At 42.9% G+C, this 16,373-nt stretch overlaps 1 protein-coding gene across 1 annotated transcript in view; it reads right to left on the bottom strand.

The window, feature by feature from the left end:
• ACSS3 (acyl-CoA synthetase short chain family member 3) overlaps positions 1 to 14,156 on the bottom strand; it is a 94,422-nt gene extending 80,266 nt beyond the window's left edge. The window contains exon 1 of the mRNA XM_029079466.2: positions 13,925 to 14,156. The gene's annotated coding sequence lies outside the window, so the exon portion shown is untranslated. The remainder of the gene's footprint in view (positions 1 to 13,924) is intronic.
• Between the last annotated feature and the right edge of the window lie 2,217 nt (positions 14,157 to 16,373).

The raw sequence follows: 16,373 nt of genomic DNA, 5'->3' as shown, positions 1-16,373 counted from the left end.
TTTGAACCCAGGTCATCCGACTCCCAGGCCCACCTCCATTCCCTCTTTTCTACCCATACTATCCCCTTGGTAAAGCTAATCCCTCGCAGTTCCAGGCCCCACATCCCGGTGGAGGAGTGGGGGAATTCCTCAGCTGATTGAAAAATCTCCAGACACTACCATTATGGGATGCTGCCTCAGGTATGGAAGGGAGGAGAAATTGGAAGCAGATGGAACTCAAGCTCAAGTTCCTCATGTCCTCTTACTCTCCCTTCCCCTTGCCACCTCACATGGAGTGGACTGGAGTTGGAAATACCACTGATTCATTTACTCCCTCATCTGGAGTTATTGGGCTAGCAGGGTTGCGAAGGAGGGTGGGACAGGAACTCTAGAAGTCTGGAATATGACCTCACCACACTTCCCGGAAACGCGTTGATCCCCTCGGCCTCCAGTTCCTAATTCATTCAATTCCATCGTACTTACTGAGCATTTACTGTGTGCAGAGCACTGTACTAAGTGCTTGAGCGCCGTACTTATGAGCTCCTTCCCTCCCAGATGATGTGGGGAAGCTGAGGGAAGAATAGGAAAAGGGTGACAGGATGACACTGGGCAGTGAGGAGAAGGAATTTTTAGGACAGGACTGCTACCCTTTAAACTTACCTCCCTGCCCACCATCAAACTAGACGTTCCAGAAGCCACACTTCTCAAAGAATAACCCTATTCTGTATCCAACCCAGTGCTTAGTACAGTGCCTGGCACATTGTAAGAGTTTAACGAATACCATAATTATTATCATTATTCCTCTGGTTGACTTTCTCCCATCGGCTATCTCAACTCCTTTCCAACTCTAACATCATCTGTTACCTAAGCAGCATGGTCTAGTGGATAGAGCACAGGCCAGGGAGTCAGAAGGACATGGGTTCAAATTATGACTCCACCATGTATCTGCTGTGTGACCCTGTGCAAGTCACTTCACTTCTCTGTGACTCAGTTACTTCAAATTGTACATTTCAAGTGCTTAGTACAGGGCTCTGCACATAGTAAGCCCTCAATAAACACTATTGAATGAATGAAATCTATAAACTGGGGATTAGGGCTGTAAGCCCCATATGGGACAAGGACTGTGTCCAATTAGATATCTGGAATGTATCCCCAGAACTTAGCACAGTGTTTCACACAGAGTAAGCACAAATATCACGGTTATTATAAACTGGGTTTTCTCTCTAGCTTTAGCCACGGCCTTTCCAGTCTCCATCCATTGCTTATTTTCTGCTTCTCATGCCAGTATTGGTTTCTTTTTAAACTGCAGCTTTAGAAGGCTCGGTGTATTTGGGACTGCCATTAGAGATATAATTTTTCCCTATTGTTGTAGTCTTGGTATATTATTCTAAAGATCTAGGAATTCTAAACTTATTTTCACCTTCCTTAGCCCTTACGTACATCTCTCCACTTTATATTGAACTTCCCTAAATATATTTTTCACATACCTCCCTGCTCACATGGTTTCAGCTACCACCTCTATGCAGATGAGAAAAGCCCATTTTCCTTTTCTTCCACTCCCTTCTGCTTCACTCTAACTTGCTCGCTTTATTAATCCCTCCGCTCAGCTCCATTCATTCACTCAATAATATTTATTGAGCGCTTACTATGTGCAGAGCACTGTACTAAGCGCTCGGAATGGACAAATCGGTCACAGAGACAGTCCCTGCCCTTTGACGGGCGCACAGTCTAATCGGGGGAGACGGACAGACAAGAACAATGGCAATAAATACAGTCAAGGGGAAGAACATCTCATTAAAACAATAGCAGATTAATAGAATCAGGGTGATGTACATCTCATTAAACAAAATAAACAGGGTGATGAAGATAGATACAGTTGAGCGGACGAGTACGGTGCCGATGGGACGGGAGAGGGGGAGGAGCAGAGGGAAAGGGGGGAGCAGAGGGAAAAGGGGAGCTCAGTCTGGGAAGACCTCTTGGAGGAGGTGAGCTTTAAGTAGGGTTTTGAAGAGAGGAAGAGAATCAGTTTGGCGGAGGTGGGGAGGGAGGGCGTTCCAGGACCGCGGGAGGACTTGGCCCGGTGGTCGACGGCGGGATGGGCGAGACCGAGGGACGGCGAGGAGGTGGGCGGCGGGGGAGCGGAGCGTGCGGGGAGGGCGGTAGAAAGACAGAAGGGAGGAGAGGTAGGAGGGGGCAAGGCGATGGACAGCCTTGAAGCCTAGCTCCACACCACTTATGCACGTAGTCATAATCAATTTATTAGTGATATCTGTCTCTTCCTCTAGTCCTTTGTCTATTTTAGCAATAGTTAACAGAAAAAAATACATTTGAAATATTGATCGATGTTCTTGAGTGAGCGCTTACCGTGTGCAGAGCTTCGGAGAGCAGAATGAAACAGAGATGGTAGAGATGTTCCCTGCCCAGAACAAGCTTAGAGTCTAGAGGGAGCTGTTTGATTTCAATTCTTCTCCAGTTTCAGTATTCAGAACATGTTATTTTACAACAGTATATTTTTTTCTTCTAACTGTAGGAACCTCTTAGTACTCTTTTACCCTGGCTCCTCCATTCTCAGGTTCTTAATATTATAGGGCTCTTTTCTAAACTGGTTATCACGCGCCAGGCTGCTACTGTCTAGTTCAAAGGTAACAACATTTTTACACGAGTTCCATTTTTAGTGGTGAAATATTCTTAAGAGGTTTTGACATTTATTTTAGTAGTACATATATGCTGACACAGAACAAAGAGACCTACAGTGCAGCCTGGATTTGGAAAGAGCACTGGCTTGAGAGGGAGAGGGCCTGGGTTCGAATCCTGGACTCTGCCAGTCATTTGATGTGAGACCTTGGGACAGTCACTTAACTTCTCTGTGCCTCGGTTCCCTCATCTGTCAAATATGGATGAAGACTATGAGCCCTATTTGAGATAGGGACTAGATGGGACTATTTAAATATCATTTTTTATAAAAGGAACTTACAACCTAGAGGTCATCCACATGGGTGTGTCATACCAAATCGATAACTGATGTAAGCATATCACTGAGATCTACCCAAAAGGTACCAAGAGGCTCTGGCACAAATTTGATGAATTCCTGGGAAAAGTGTGTGGTTTCAAACAGATACAAAACTTGACAATTGAGGGATTGCCAATGCAACTAGCATCAGTACGAAGAGTTCCAGAGTCAACCCAGGGAATTAGAGACCCATAAACCTCCTTTATATTCCTGGCAAAACCAGAGAATCTCCAACTAAATTCGGAGTCGGCGATCACTTGGTAAAGCACAGCACGATATCGTTACTCTCGGGGTAGGTTCTGCCTCACTAATACAAATACGCTGGAGTTCTCTGAAGAGGTCATTAAGCATGAAAATCGAAGCGGGGAAAACAATGAATATAAGCTATTTAGACATTTCAAAGGCCGTTGGCAAGGATCTACACCAAAGCCTTTGAAAAAGCCTCAGCAATCATGATATCGGAGGGTGTGTTCGGTCACGGATAGAAAACTGGCTAATGAGAAGAAACCAAGAGAAGCTGCCTCTTTTTGGATTGCAAAGTCATGAGGTCCCCTGGGGATTGCTGTTTGTTTGTGTTTATCCTTTCATAAATGATGAGGGATTGTCTGATGAAATTCTAACATTGGCAGACGACCCTGAATTCTTTTAGAGAAGGAAGGCAACACAGTTGGAACCAAGAGCCACGTGAGTGGGTTAAAAGGGGAGGTTCAGGGGCTCGAGTGATGTAAGCTCATTGTGGGCAGGGAATGTGTCTGTTTATTGTTGTATTGTGCGCTTCCAAGTGCTTAGTATAATGTGCTGCACACGGTAACTGCTCAATAAATACGATTGAATGAAGTACGCTGCAATGCCTCTGCTTATGGCTAGTCCGTATCATGATTACTGAAAAGAGGAGAAGCATGGCCTATTGGAAAGAGCACAGGACAGAATCAGGAAACCTGAGTTCTAATTCTGGCTGTGCACACTTTTGGTGTGCCCATGGGCATGTCACTTGACTTCTCTGTGCCCCGGTTTCTCATCTGTAAAGTGGAAATTAAACGACCGGTTTACCCTCTCCCTTAAGTTAAAAGCCTCGTGTGGGACAGCGACTGTGTCTGATCTGCTTATACTGCATCCACCCCAGAGCTTAAATCCCACAATCATTGTTAATGGTGGATTCTGAGGTATCAGACAAGACCGGAGAAAGATCTCAGCATCGGCACTGATCATTAATAATAATGTTGGTATTTGTTAAGCGCTTACTATGTGCGGAGCACTGTTCTAAGCGCTGGGGTATACAGGGTAATCAGGTTGTCCCACATGTGGCTCACAGTCTTAATCCCCATTTTACAGATGAGGTAACTGAGGCCCAGAGAAGTTAAGTGACTTGCCCAAAGTCACACAGCTGACAAGCGGCAGAGCTGGGATTCGAACCCATGACCTCTGACTCCCAAGCCCAGGCTCTTTCCACTGAGCCACGCTGCCGTGAGCCCCACATGGGACAATCTCATCACCTTGTACCTACCCAGTGCTTAGAACAGTGTTTGGCACACAGTAAGTGCTTAACAAATACCATCATTAAATTAAATTCATTACAGTGCTTGGCGCACAGTAAGTGCTTAAGAAATACCACAGTTAATTATTATCATAAGAGGGAGAGAAAATCCCACCCTAGATGGAAGGACATAATAGAGCTGGAGAAGGAACATAGAAATGTAACCAAGGCAGTCAAAAGCAGTAAAAAGTGAGGAACAGCAGCAGTCTGACTGCAGTCCGGGAACTTCCACCTCTATTATTCTTAGAGAAGCAGCGTGGGGCAGTGGAAAGAGCCCGGGGTTGGGAGTCAGAGCTCCTGGGTTCGAATCCCACTCTGTCATTTTGTCAGCTGTGTGACTGTGGGCAAGTCACTTAACTTCTCTGGGCCTCAGATCCCTCATCTGTAAAATGGGGATTAACTGTGAGCCTCACGTGGGACAACCTGATTACCCTGTATCTCCCCCGGCGCTTAGAACAGTGCTCTGCACATAGTAAGCGCTTAACAAATACCATTATTATTATTACCTTCCCATTCTGCCTGCTCAGTCTATGCATTTATTAAGTGTTCAGTCAGGGCAGAGCAACGTAGTAAACACTCTGGGAGAGTACACTAAAGTAGACCTGCTCTGCACCCTCAAGAATCTTACAGTCTAGGAGGGGAAGACGGATTTTAAGATAAATTATAGTTAGTGGAAGCAATGGGTTATAAGGAGATGCACATAAATTCTATGGAATTTGGGGCAGCTCAAAGGGCTTATGGGGAATGGACTTAAATGCTTTAGGTGATGCAGAAGGGAGGGAGAATAGGGTCAGGAAATGGGAAGTGAGGAAGGGAAGGCTTCCTGGAGGAGATTGTTTTAGTAAGACTTTGAAAATAAGGATATTGGAGGTGTGTCTGTCAGGATTCCACAGTGATGCACCACTGGCAAACCTTCTCTAGTGTTCATGGAGGTGGGAAACAGTAGAAGCAGGAAATCAACAAATGCAGCACCCTTGCTACCAACTCTTGTGGGACAGGGACTGTTTAACAGGTCAGTTAATTTCAGGATATTTTGTTTTCCTTTTTTCAGTTGCTATGGCCCAAACCAGGACATTTATATTCCCATTGGTCTTGAAGGGGCCAGAGAGAGAGCGTGGCCTAGTGGAACGAACTTGGGTCCGGGAGGCAGAGGACCAGGGTTCTAATCACAAGTCTGCCACTTCTCTGCTGTGTGACCCGGGAAAAGTCATTTGACTTCTGGGCCTCAGTTACCTCATTTGTAAAATGGGGATTAAGACTTTGATCCCCCTATGGGACATGGACTGTGTCCAACTTCATCATCTTGTATCTTATAATTCGGGTTCTGTCACTTACCGGCTGTAGGAGCCCAGTCACAGGAGTTAGTAAAGTGCTTGGCACAAAGTGAACGCTTAAATGCCACAATTATTATCTACCCCACGGTTTGGTACAATGCCTGAAATGTAATAGTATTTAACGAATGCCATTAAAAAAAGAATGCAATGCTGTCCCACCCTAAGGATGTGGAATGGTCATGTCAATCAAGACTTAACTAAAGACAATAGCCTTTTGATGTCGGGATCTGGGCACTTAGTTTGCCATTACACCCTGTCTGTTTTTTCTTCCTGTACATTTCACTGTTTCACAGTCACTCCGTTTGTTAAAACACTAAGAAAAAATATTCATAGCTTCAGGAGAGAGTGCTATGTAACTCCAAAAATAAATGCTATTTTCACAATCCCTAAATTGAGTTTGTTTTTTTCCTGCCTGCACTTGTTCTCCTTAAAATACACTTCTGATTCTCTAGACCAGTTTTGGTCCATCACAACAATACCTACCCAAGATTTTCTATCTTTTGCTTACATTTTGCATAGAAAGAGTCACAATAAAGAAAAAAAGAAGGTTTTGCCTTAGCTTTCACCACTCTGCTGTGCAGAATGAATAATACCATACAACACAAGAATGAATAAAATGCCTCCTACATTACCTAAACTGAAAAGTTCTTTAATGGCAACTTAAAGAATGGGCTTTGTTTTTCCGCTTAAAGAAATAGATGCTCAATTTAATTATCCATTCTGTGATATATGCCAAGTTGTCTTCAGAGCTATTCTTAGGTGATTTATGTATTCACGGAAAGATATCGAAAGGAGAATGGAGCATGCAAAGTAACAATTACTTATCCTTGGGCAGCAATCAATGGTATTTTTGAATACTGTGTGCAGGGCACTGTATTAAGTGCTTGGGAAAGTAAATATAAAAGAGTTAATAGATGCAATCCCTCCGCCCATAACGAATTTATAGTCTACAGGGGGAGACAGACATTAAATTAGATAAAGAACTGGGAAAATAGTGGAGTATAAGAATATTTTCATAAGTGAGAGTCTTGGGATCAAAGTACTTAAGGAGTACGTATGTTTAAAGAAAAGATGACCATTGGTGGGGGAGAAGAGGGAAGAGAAATACTGTGCGACTGTGGGCAAGTCACTTACCTTCTCTGTGCCTCAGTTATCTCATCTGTAAAACGGGGATTAAGACTGTGAGCCCCACGTGGCACAACCTGATTCCCCTGTGTCTCCCCCAGCGCTTAGAACAGTGCTCTGCACATAGTAAGCGCTTAACAAATACCAACATTATTATTAAACACTGAGGGTGGCAGGAGAGAAGAACCCAAGACAAGAGTAGGACAGAGGCTGAGAGTGTTACCTGACTCTACCTCTGGGTTTCCTATCGTATCTCTCAGCCAGCTCAACACACTTGCGCATTCATTTATGTTAGCGATTTATCCCCTCGTAGATAAATCCCCTCGTTCGGAAGTCAATAGGCTCAACTTTCACGGTAGCAACTCAAAGGGCCCACTTAATAGTTTTGGGGTATTCCACCCACCCTCACAAACTCGCTGAAGGGCTATGGCTATAGTACGCATGGTCTTCGTTAAGTGCATACTATGCTCCAGGCACTGTACTAAGTGTTGGGATACATACAAGCTAATCAGGTTGGGCACAGTCTCTATCCCACATGGGGCTCACAGTTTCAATCCCCAATTTACAGATGAGGAAACTGAGGCACAGAGAAGTGAAGTGACTTCCCCAAGGTCACACAGCAGGACAAGTGGCGGAGCTGGGATTAGAACCCGGCTCCTTCCGACTCCCAGGCCCACGCTCTATCCGCTAAGCCACAGTGCTTCTCAGTGTGCTTAAATTCTTATATTTACCTCGGGCCTCTCACAAAGTGAGCTCTCAGTAAATGCTCTAACAGGAGGAAAAACAAAAATCATAAGGATTTTGCATGAGTTTCAAGCAGTATCCACTAATACTTAGGCTGATACACTCAAAGCTTTTTTTGCCTGCATTTCATCCATCCCGAGATTGTTTTTATCGAACATGTCAAAGAAATAACATCTCTGTGAGAAAGAGGCAGGTAGCAAGATTTCCATTTCACAGCTGTGGGAACCAAGGCATCGAGAAGTGACGCGACTTGTGATCCCAAGCGAGCCCATGATGAAGTGGGCCAAACTAAATCTGTGAAAGGAGAATTATTCCTCCGAACACTAAAAGGTGCAATACCGTGTGGAGAATGGATTACCGGTGATAGAGTAAAAATGAAGCTGTGCATTTTGAATATAACTGATAGTTGCAGTTGCTATGGAATCTTAACATATTCAACAGGCTCATCAAGTGAGCTTAAATCCATCCTACTGGCCAGGTTCAATGATGATTACATATCCTGTAAGGATGCAGATGGAAGGATAATCTCCCTCAAATGACTCTAGCTTAGCACAGTCTTGGAAAGGAAAAACTCCTCATGACCCAGAAACGAGCAACACTGAGGTAATCAAACCAAACGCTCTTTCTTCATCTTCACTCTCACCATTTACAAAGAAACCAGAAAAACAGGAAATGACAATAAAGAAATTGACAAAGGGCTCTGAAGTCAAAGATACTTTTTTGAGGCCCCATTTAGGCTAGAACAGCTTTTGAGCCCCATGGAGGAAAGGGACCATGTCTAATTCCTTCTGTGACTATTTTATTATCATTAACTTTACAGTGTTTGTTACACTTACTATAGGCCAGGCACTGTAATAATAGTAATAATAATGTTGGTATTTGTTAAGCGCTCACTATGTGCGGAGCACTGTACTAAGCGCTGCGGTAGATACAGGGTAATCAGGTTGTCCCACGTGAGGCTCACAGTTAATCCCCATTTTACAGATGAGGTCACTGAGGCACAGAGGAAGTGAAGTGACTTGCCCACAGTCACACAGCTGACAAGTGGCGGAGCCGGGAGTCGAACCCATGACCTCTGACTCCGAAGCCCAGGCTCTTTCCACCGAGCTGTTGGGGTGGACACAAGATATTCCAGTTGGACACAGCCCATTTCTCACAAGGGACTCACATTCATTCATTCATTCCATAGTATTTGAGAGCTTACTATGTGCAGAGCACTGTACTAAGTGCTTGGAATGTACAATTCGGCAACATAGAGAGACAATCCCAATCCCCATTTTACATATGCAATTACTAAAGCACAGAGAAGTGAACTGACTGGCCCAAGGTCTCACAGCACACAAGAGGCAGAGGCAGAATTAGAACCCAGGACCTTCTGACTCCCAGGCCAGTGCTCTTTCCAAAGAAACACTGCTTTTCCAGCAGTACTTAGTACAGTGCTCTGCACAAAGTAAGCACTTAATATTATTACTATTAAACCCGAATTCCTTCACATGAACAAGTCCTCTATCAAGTCCATCTTTAAGGTATATATTTATGCTGCCACCACATACAGTGCATATGCTCTATTTTTTTTTTTAACAAAAATGATATTTGAGTTATGTATTGCTTCATTTTGCCCTCATAAAACCTCTCAAACATATCCGGCCTGAAAATGTATTATGGCAGCTATATTTTAAAAGTAGAAAAATTACACTGTAACTAAATCTCGACTCTCCTCCATGAATCCAAAGGTTTGCATTCTGAATAATTCAAGGCGCTTCCCAAACCCTGCTAGTATTTGAATAAAACAAAAACTGTATTATATTTTTTCATACTTGAAATATATCTCTTATAGAATAAAACGAGGGTCACCTGGGTAATTGGAAAACACCACTTCAAGAACTCCCTCTCAAAATAACCATAATAATAATATAGAATTTAAGCACTTAGCCTGAGCTAAGCACTGTACTAAATACTATTGTAGACACAGTACAATTAGATTGGACGCAGTCCCTGTCCCATATGCAACTCACCGAGTAAAAGACCAGGCCTTGAATCCCCATTTTATTGATGAGGAAACTGAAGCACAGAGAAGTCATTGACTTGCCCCATGATCACATCAAGCAAGTGCTGGAGCCAAGATTGGAATGTAGGTCCTCTGACTCTAAAGCCTGTTCCCTTTCCACAAGGCCATGTTGCACTTAGAAATTTCCCTCCAATCTGGTTTCCATCCGCCATCACTCTATTGAAACTGCTTTCTCCAAAGTCAACAACCATCTTCTTGTCAAATCTAATAGACTACTCCTAATGACCCTCGCCCTCTCAGCTGCTTTCGATTCTGTGGCCACCCACGTTTCTCACGGTCTTAATCCCCGTTTTACAGATGAGGTAACTGAGGCACAGAGAAGTTAAGTGACTCGGCCAAAGTCGTACAGCGGATAAGTGGCAGAGGCGGGATTAGGACCCACGACCTTTGACTCACAAGCCCGGGCTCTTTCCACTAAGCCACGCTGATGCTACTGACTGGATAATTTTTCTATAAAAACCTGTTCAGTCCATGTTTCCCCACTCCTCAAGAGCCTCCAATTGTCCATCCGCTCTGCATCAAAAAGAAATTCTTCACCATTGGCTTTATAACACTCAATCACTGGCCCTCTCCTATCTTACCTCTCTGCTCTAATATTACCCAATCCACACACTTTGCTCCTTTAGCACCAACCTACTCACTGCACCTCCATGTTGTCTATCTCCCTGCTGACCTCTGGCCCACATCCTGCCTCTAAGCCTGGAAAGCTTTCCCTCCTCAGATCTCCCATTCTGCATCACCCTTGCACTTGCATTTGCTCTCTTTATTCATCCCTCTCTCAGCCCTACAGCAGTTTTGTACATATCTGTAATTTAGTTTATATTAATGTCTGTCTCTCGCTCTTGACTGGAAGCTCACTGTAGGCAGGGAATGTGACGACCAACTCTGTTATACTGTACTCTCCCAACTGCTTAATGCAGTGCTCTGCACATAGTAAGCATTCAGTAAATACAATTGATTGAATTTCACTCACCCTTCCTATCAATGGCTCCATCTCTTTCCTCCTTTCCTGCCTGAACTCCTTAAACTGGTTGCAATTACCTACTGGGCTCTCTTTCTCTTGTCCAACTTACTTCATGATCCATCAGAACTGGTTTTCACACCCTTCACCCCACCGACGACACATGCTCAAAGATCAGCGGTGACCTCTGTAGAACCAGATCCAAAGAGCTCTGATTCTCTGATCTTCCTTAACTTCTTGGCTTCCTTTGATACTATAGATCACTCCCTATTCTGGGAAACATTCTCTCTTCTCCCTCTGTTTCCATACTACATCACATCTAGGTACCCAGGTTGTCCATTTTGGACAATTTCAGGAGCATCATTTTCAAGTCAGACTGCAAACATATTAACCATTTCTTCCAGGGTTAATTCCTCCTAATATTTAGTGATATATGTTAGGCTTTTTGCAGACCAACTGATGAACTCATTTCCAGTCAAAAATTCTGTTTTCAAAAAAGTCAACTTGATCCTACTCAGACATGGCCAATCTCTCAGTACAGAGCCAATAGTCTGTAGGCAGAGGTGGGAAAGAGTTGATTCTAAATCAATTTGTTCCTCTTAAGATACACGTGAATTCGACTTTCCTCTGTCTCTCAATTTGTAGATCTATATTGCACACTGGGGAAACTATCAGTACTTTGGATGCTACTCCTTGCAACTGTACCCTTTAAGTACTTGATAATCACCCCAGCTTCAGCCCCACAGAACATATACATATCCATAATTTCTATTACTGTCTCCCCCTCTAGACTAGAAGCTCAGTGTAGGCAGGGGACTGTGTCTACCAACTCTGTTGCATTGTATTCTCACAAGTGCTTAGTACAGTGGTCAGCGCACAGTTAGCACTCAAATACCATTGATTGCCAGTAACACTCTATGGTATTTTTCCTTCTTGTAATGACTTTTTCCACTGAAGTATCTGAATTTAAAATAAAGTAATAAAATTTAAGTCATGCAGAGAGGTATCACTAAAAGGGACTATTAAATCTATGTAACTGCAACTGGTCATTTCTTGAAATTCATTTGCACCTCTCAGTCTATACATGGAGAGTGAGAACTGGAGAGGCCTAGGTCACCCTGGTCAACATTCATTCATTAAATTGTATTTATTGAGCACTTACTGTGTGCAGAACATTGTACTAGGTGCTTGGGAGAGTACAATACAATAGACACATTCTGTGCCCACAGTTTACTGTCAGAGGAAGTGGAAGGGAGATAGACATGGATACAGATAAATTACAGATGCATCATAAGTACTGAGGGGTTGGGCTGTGGGAGGGTGGGGGACGAGGCGGGAGAACAAAGGAGTAAATCAGGGAGACACAGAAGGGAGTGGGAGAGGAGGAAAGAGGGGTATAGTTCAGGAAAGTCTCATGGAGGAGATGTGCCTTAAATAAGGTTTTCAATGTGGGGGGATGAGTGCCAGGTACATGAGGCCCAGGGTTGTTCTAGGGGTGGCAGACTTTAATTAAGGCACTGAAGTGTGGACGAGTGCCAGGCCTCCAGAGAAGCTTGCCCTGCAAAGACCGGATAAAAAGAGTTTGTAGAATGGTGAATACTGAAAGCTACTGACAATTCACTTTAGTAGAGGTACGGCTAATCACTCAAAAGGCATTATGAGATCACATGTAGGAACTTTTCAAGATTTTTGCTTCCTTAAATTTCATGGGGACTGCCACAAAAATCCTTGAGTTGTACCCTAGTGAACTCCAGAAATGAAAGTGCCTAACTGCTATTGTTTCAACATTTTTATAGAAGAAGAAAGAGCTTTCCTGCCTCATTGTCAGTGGGTCTATGAATAAATCTAAGAATATATAATAAAGCTGTCTGGTGCAACCTGAGCTAGAACTACTTCAGAGTTGTGTTATATGCCAGAAGTTACCAAAATTTCACAACTGACACTAATAGTGAATACAGTAAGAACTGAATTTCCAGTGTGATGCCAATTTAATGGTACCCATTAAGAACATGTGTGCCAAATTCCCGGATACGGACTAGATTTGGGGCTCCAGGATAATTTATGATGCTAGCGTGTTAATTACAATTTGCAGTTTACATATGGTATTCCATGATCCGGAGCCTGACAAAGACCCCAGACAAACACAAGCTGTGATTATTGAATAGCAAACACAAAAACTTGCATGAGGAAATAGAGTGGCACTGTATTTACCTCTGATTTTTCCCTGGGGCGGGGCGGGGGGGGAATCCAGAATTAGAGGACAAAGAAAAACAAAGCACATAGGGGAAAAGGGAACTAAATGAAATAAACAAAGAATTGGAGATAAATTGAATAGGAAAAAAAAGACATATCCTTAAGGGAGAATCACAGTGTGCACTTTGAAAAGGCAGAAACATACACTAAAGAGATAAAGGAGATAAAGAACCAGAACATAAATTTTGCAGCTGTCTACAGTTTCATTTGTGTAAAGATGAATGGAACAATTAACATGACACTAACCTACACCCACACTATCAATCCACTCAGTGGGTGTTCCACACACACAGTTGAGATAATGACTGTGTAGTCTACACCATTAACAAAGCCAGTTTACTAATCCTAGTCCCTAATTATTTTATACCGTCTTGTGCTCCCATTATCCACTAATATCAAAGAGAGCTATTCTGAAATTGCAAGTACAATTCAATCTTTAAAGAGTGAGTTTTGAAGGTCCTGAAATGCAGTAAAAATCTTATTAATTCATGGTGTAAACTCAGGGAGAACTAAGATGGGCTGGAAGGAAGAAAACAATTCACTGCAGAGATTCTTTCAGCAGGGTTGGCTGAAGCAGCAAGATAACCCCAATATCCAAAAGAGATTTCTATTAGTTTGGACAACTCCTCCTGAGAACAGAGAAAGGGGGTCATAAAGTTGTGAATGCAAAGTAGGCAGAGGGGATACAGTCAGTTCCTCCCAGATCTATACCTTTTGTTCAGCTCCACACATGGAACCTAAACCCATAACATTATAATTGCCCTGTCTGATGCACTCCTCTCTCTCACTTTCTCTGCTCACTCTCCCCCTCAAGCCTCCCTCCTCCTCCACATTTTCAGGCAAGCAATTCCATCCCCCAGTCCCCCAGCCTACAGAGAAGCATGTTTTGTCAGATCCCATTCGCCCCTGTTGTTACCTGATTTGACATCTTCATTACTCGGTGGAGAGAGGAAAACAAGCAGAACAGTTCAGAGAAAGTCCAGTCTTCAGTAACTGCCGTGAGGTGAAGCGGATATCTATCTTGTAGGTAATCTCTTTCCATCTGCTTCTGTTCCCAGGCCCACCGAGATTAGATAAATTCCGAGACATTACAAAAGTTGTGGGCATATCCCCCTGCCTTTCCTTAGAGAAAAGGGGGACAAAAGCCGTGCGTCAAACCATGATAGGATTCATGTTATCACAAATTACTTTTGTAAGCGTTTAGGGTGCCTAAAACATAGTCTCGAATGCTTCCTGCTGCCTAGATTGGAGAGAGCGACGTTCCAGTGGCCGGAGAGTAAAGGAACCAGCAACTCGTGGGATCACGAGTGCAGCTGTAGCGGATAGACCCATTAACAGAGCTGTACAAAGTAATTGGAAACAGCAGTGTTCAAGAACCAGGTGCCAGAGCAGCTGGAAATAATGAGAACAATCATAAGAGGGTCGAATTTCTTCCCATAGAAAACAGCTCTTTCACATCTCTGAGTATATTGTGGGTATGTCCTTAAATATATTTGTGGCGGTGTAATACGGTGAAGAATTAAACTCCCAAAGGGCGGGAACAACCCCAGCCTGCATTTTATAGCATCTAGTGCAGTGAGAAAAATGGTTTTTTTAGGCAGGTTGCCTTAACACTGCACACTTAGTGGAAGTCCGGTGGCCTGATAATAACACTTATGGTATTTGCTAAGCACTTACTATGCACCAAGCACTGTTCTAAGCACTGGGGTTAACAAGTGAAGCCGGTTGGACACAGTCCCTGTCCCACATGGGGCTCATGCTCTTCAAGCGCATTTTACAGATGAGGCAACTGAGGCCGAGAGAATTGAAGTGACTTGCCCAAGTCACACAGCAGGCAAGTGGTGGAGTAGAATTAGAACCCAGATCTTCTGACTCCCAGGATCGGGCTCTAAACCACTAAACCACACAGCTTCTCTAGAAACTGTAAGGTTGTTGGGGGTAAGGAACCTATCTGCCAACTCTTTTGCACTGTATTCTCCCAAGTGCTTAGTACAACACTAAGCACTTAGTAAGCATTCAGTGATGGTATTTATTGAGCACTTACTATGTTCCAGGTACAGTTCTAAACCCCGGGGTAAATAGAAAGTAATCAGGTTGGACCCAGTCTATGGCCCATGTGAAGTTTACAGTCTTAATCCCTAATTTAGAAGTGGGGTAACTAAGGCCCAGAGAAGGAAAGAGCCTGGGTGTCGGAGTCAGAGGTCATGGGTTTGACTCCCCGTTCTGCCACTTGTCAGCTGCGTGACTGTGGGCAAGTCACTTCACTTCTCTGTGCCTCAAAATGGGGGTGAAGACTGTGAGTCCCACGTGGGACAACCTGATTACCCTGTATCTACCCCAGTGCTTAGAACAGTGCTCTGCACTTAGTAAGTGCTTAACAAAGACCAACATTATTATTATTATTATTAAGTTCTATACAAATCATTGATGATGATGGGCACTTGATAATGAAACAATTGATTACGCTGATGAAATGAATTTGATCTGTTCTAAGAGAGAACTGTTAAATATTTAGAATTTTATTTAAAATGAAAATATTCCCAATAGTTGGGGTACTTTTTTCAAGCAGTTGATGTTCATCACCATCATATATTATGTCAATATTTTTTCTGTTCTTTACAAACAGAAGATTTAAAAAATGACACTTTACAAAAAATTGGAATGACAACCCTCCATTTTACCTTACTTGGCAAGCTGATCTCCATTTTTGCTTAAATATTGTTACTCATTCCTGAGTGTGTTGCTGTGGAAAAAAACAATAGTTACCTTAATCTCTACTCCCATCGTGCATTTTATGCTCCTAAATTAAGTTAAAAACAGTGAGGACAAAGTTGACTTTTGAATCGTCACACCCATTTGTTTGCTAAATCGTTAAAACAATGAAGAGGTCCTCTTCCTTTGTGGGTAACAGTGTGCAGGCTGATTTCAGATAATAGTAATTTGGGAATTCGTTTACTCAAGGTGGCTTCTGCCTTTCATTTTGTGAAGTACATTTAAGCATATTTGCAAATTCCAACACTCTATCAGAGGTCAAGAATTCAAGATCATTTTAAAGAACAGCTTGTATAGAAGAAAAAAGGTCCATTCAGAAGGGAGGAAAAAAAGGCATAGTGTTTTCAAAAATAAAAAAAAGCCTTTCTCCATTAGGGATTAGATATTAATGAAGGCCAGTACTCACCCACCCAAATATTTTAAATATTTTGCATTGATTCAACAGTGACACAAACACCAGTTTTGTAACTTCAGGGTACTCTACTTCCCAGCTACAATATCTTGAAGTCTTTGTAATTCAGATCCTATGTCTACTTTTAGACATGTACTTTCTCCCTCTCCTTCAATTTCCTTAGTTTTTTTTTTTTTTTTGA

The sequence above is a fragment of the Ornithorhynchus anatinus genome, chromosome 14 (genome assembly GCF_004115215.2).
Source record: "Ornithorhynchus anatinus isolate Pmale09 chromosome 14, mOrnAna1.pri.v4, whole genome shotgun sequence".
Lineage (NCBI taxonomy): Eukaryota > Metazoa > Chordata > Mammalia > Monotremata > Ornithorhynchidae > Ornithorhynchus > Ornithorhynchus anatinus.
This window is presented reverse-complemented; position numbering and strand designations above follow the sequence as displayed.